This window comes from Osmerus eperlanus, chromosome 12 (genome assembly GCF_963692335.1).
Source record: "Osmerus eperlanus chromosome 12, fOsmEpe2.1, whole genome shotgun sequence".
Lineage (NCBI taxonomy): Eukaryota > Metazoa > Chordata > Actinopteri > Osmeriformes > Osmeridae > Osmerus > Osmerus eperlanus.
This window is the reverse complement of record NC_085029.1, coordinates 8,910,874-8,915,001: the sequence shown is the minus strand read 5'-3', so window position 1 is coordinate 8,915,001 and position 4,128 is coordinate 8,910,874.

Below are 4,128 nucleotides of genomic sequence, written 5' to 3'. Positions count from 1 at the left end.
AGAGTTTGCCGTGCACCGGGTAGGATAGTTTTTATGTTTGTGAGTGTGTGTTTGTGTTTCACTGGCCACAAAATAGGGATGTGTGTGTTTGTAGGGGTGAGCAGTAGACTGTGGCATCATCGGCAAGTTCCTGAGTACTCTCAGGAATGAACCGTTTTTTTTCTTCCCACAAGCACATAACAGAACAGAGGTGCAAATCTGTACGGTGTGCTTAAGCTTGGCTTTGCTTTTCGTACCTGCTTGAGAATCAACAACATCAACAACATTACTGAGTTTGAGACACAGTGCAGAACAAGGTGATGTGATGGCATTGTTGTTAGAACTCATTATGGGCTTAGATTTCTTTTTGTGCGTGTATGCATGTCTCCAAGTGTGAGTGTCTGTCTGTGTGTGTGTGTGTGTGTCTGTGTGTGTGCTTGTGTGTGTGTGGGGGGGTACTGTACAATACCTCAGAGCATGGGGCCTGCTGTGAGTACAGTAATGAGAGGTGGGGAGGTAAACAAGGTTCCCTCCTCATTTATGTATGCATCAAACAGAAGCAGTGCACGCAAAAGGAGCATGTCTAGATTATTTATTTAGATCTGCATCTTCGAGGCCACAGGCTAATTCTTTCTTCCAAAATGAGACAGGGCTTTCTGGTTCGGGCTGTTGCAACTGTCAACAACAGACAAAACAGGTGTGCTGGTACAACTACTTATGTTCTTTTTGCATGTGTTTTGTGTTTACCAGACAGGAAACACTTGCATACCTAAGGCAAGGTCAAAGTGAACAAAAAATGACATTCGTCAGTAATAGTTTTTCAGTTCCATAATCTTCTGGAGAATCAGGAAGAAGAATGCGTGTAGGTCTAACTGTGTGACCGAGGGGAGTTGGAACATGAAGGGAGTGACAAGCCTGATAGAGCCTTCAGCTGCCCAGGCAGGCTGCTCTTCCCCTGGGGAGACTTTAACTCTACCCCCCAGGCCCTCAGGCCTACTTGTTTAGACTACTGTCGCCCTGCTTTCCATCCAAGGGAAGGAACGTCGTGGCTTAATATGAATGCTTCTTTCAACACGTGTCAGAAGCGCTTAGCCGTCGTCGGGAGAAGAGCTGTTCCCTCTCCTTAGGAAGGATGCCTGAAAAGGTTCAAGTCAGAACACATATGTCTGGAAAGTCTCCCACCCTCAGACGATCTTAATTGCAAATTTTGTGTGTTGTCTACTCTGGTCACGCTTCAAAGTCTCAAGTCTCAAGTCTTTATGAATAGCATGCAAACCATTTGTGAAATTCCTTTTGATCATCGACAAACAATGGTCATTTCATGAGAGCCACCAATTCATCTTTGAAACTCAAAACCATTTCTTATGTCTTTTGCAGGCCACTATTTTTTTTTTAATGTTCTGAGGCAAAAAAGACGTTTCGAAACGTCTGTCTTATCCCTTTTGCAGACACCAGAGGAGAGTTAGTAAGGAGGTAGGACACACCAGAGGAGAGTTAGTAAGGAGGTAGGACACAGCAGAGGAGAGTTAGTATGGACGAAAGACACAGCAGAGGAGAGTTAGTATGGAGGAAAAAGGTAGGACAGCAGAGGAGAGTTAGTATGGACGTAAGACACAGCAGAGGAGAGTTAGTGTGGAGGTAGGAAACAGCAGAAGAAAGTTAGTATGGAGATAGGACACAGCAGAGGAGAGTTAGCATGGAGGTAGGACACAGCAGAGGAGAGTTAGCATGGAGGTAGGACACAGCAGAAGAGAGTTAGTATGGAGGAAGGACACAGCAGAAGAGAGTTAGTATGGAGGAAGGACACAGCAGAGGAGAGTTAGTATGGAGGAAGGACACAGCAGAGGAGAGTTAGTGTGGACGAAAGACACAGCAGAGGAGAGTTAGTATGGAGGTCTGCCATTGCTCCCTGGCTCAGGTGCAGCGTGCCTCAGAGGTGTTTTCTCAGACTCTTACTGGGATTAAGGGGTTCTCTCCTGGAATCCAGAGGAAACCCAGCTCTGAGCCCACCACAGGCTGCACTGTGGGGACCGCGGCTCTGCATGTGTGGGACTTTGAAGGCGAGTACTCTTGTGTGTGAGCTTGGAAGAGAGAGCGTGCGGAAGGATGTGTGTCTGGGAGCGCGTGTGTTTGCGTATGTGCCTAAACCCAAGACACGTAGAGCGCTCTTTCGGCGTGGACCACCGGCGCGCTCCTCCTTCAAAGCCAGCTTCTCTGAAGCCCCGCGCCTCATCGCTAGCTGCGTGCGTCAATGCCTATCTGATGCCCTGGCTTCACACTCTCTGGGGCGTCCATGGTTGTTTTGACCCGAGCAGGCTCAGCGGTGTGTATGTGTGTGTGTGTAGTATGGGTCTGGGTAAGTGTGTGTGTGTGGAGTGGGGGTCTGCGTGTGTGTGTGTGGAGCAGGGGTCTGGGTGAGTGTGTGTGTGTGGAGCGGGAGTCTGCGTGTGTGTGTGTGGATCAGGGGTCTGGGTGGGTGTGAGGAGTCTTAGTCAGGGCTCAGGGGGGATGAGGGTGGGCGGAGCTGGGCAGGTGTCTTCGTACACCGGCTGCTACCTTGGCACGCACACACAGATGGGAGAAGTTATAGAGTCTGTGTTTGTAAAACTGTGTGTGTGTGTGTGTGTGTGTGTGAAGGAGCGATAGAGTAAGAGAGACAGACAGAGAGAGAGAGCAAGAGAGAGAAAAAGATGGAGAATAAAGGATGGCGCGAGAACATCAATGCCTGTCTTTCTGCAGCGGATCTCTCTCGGTCTTTCAGAATCGACCACATGTGTTCCGGCTAACAGGAGAAGCAGACATGGTGTTTTATCTGCTCATGCCATGGTTATTAAGCTGAGTGGTGTTTGACAGGGGTGGTCTCGGCCTATCCCACAGCAGATGTGGCTGTTTAATTTCCTTCCATTTCTGGAGTTGAGAAATGATCTTTGTTCCTTACCTTGACAGATCTCACTCGGAAAGGAATTTTCAAATAAAGTTAGCAAATGGACATACTGTAGGTTTTGTTTCTTCTTCCCCTAGGTCGAGGTCATTTTGGTGTATCTTCTGTCAAAAACAAAACAATAAACGATTCACGATTTATTACAGTATGTGTTGCAGTTGGAACTGTACTGTAGTAACCGTACTGTACTGTGCACAATATGAAGAAACACTTCTTTTTGTGAAGTCCTGATGCTCGGAAATGAGTCAGTGTTAGATGAAGTTACTGACAAGCAGACAGAGAGAGAGACAGGGAGGTAGAAAGAGTGGGGAGAAATGGTGGTAGCTGTGAGAGATGGAAGGAGAGGGAAAAAGAGAGAGGGAAAGCGGGGGAGAGGGGTGAAGAGGGAGGGAGACAGAGAGAGAGAGGGAGGGAGGGAAAGAAGAGGGGATAAAGAAGGGGGAGAGGGAGGGAGGGAGAGAAAGAGAGAGGATGAGAGTGGAGGGAGAGAGAGAGAGAGGGAGAGACCACAAACTAAGCTCCCCTCCAGCCTACTTCAGTGGTCGCCAGTACTTATCCACTCTCTTAACCCGCACACCATTACCCAGCGGCGCTCTAACTGGGCTTCTAAGCCAGCACAGAGAGGAGGGCTGTTCCCCTGGGACTGGGTCCTACCTTGCCCCAGGACACACAGGTCCCCCACACACACCATGGACACAGCCGGGCCCAAAAAACAAGGCTCTCCGATTGAAAGCATCAATGAAAGCCCTTCAAGCATCCCTGGACAGGCAAGCTTGTCCTGGAGGCTGAGAGGAGATAAGCAGAGACAATCGAGGAAGGTGTAACAGAAGTGATAGGCAAGACGCCAGACACAGTGTTGGTTCATGCGTGTGTGTGTAGAGGGGGTGTCGAGAGAGCTGTGCCGCACGCTAATGTTCACATGATTTATGCCACGTTCAAATGGAGGAGGGTTTATCAGAACCATCAGCACTACATTCCAGATCCGAACAGAGCTGTATTGAATAGGAACGACAGCTCTGGAATGAAGAGAATCCACAGAAGAAATGCCACAAAGGTCACCTGCCACATGTTTTGATCGGTTATCTTTTATTGAAAGTGTGCATGAAAATGACAACGACCTTAAAAAAAAGGGAGGAGACAAAGTGAGAACGACACGTGGAGACACACACCTTGTTATATGTTCCCCCCGAAACACAAGCTCCCCCCCC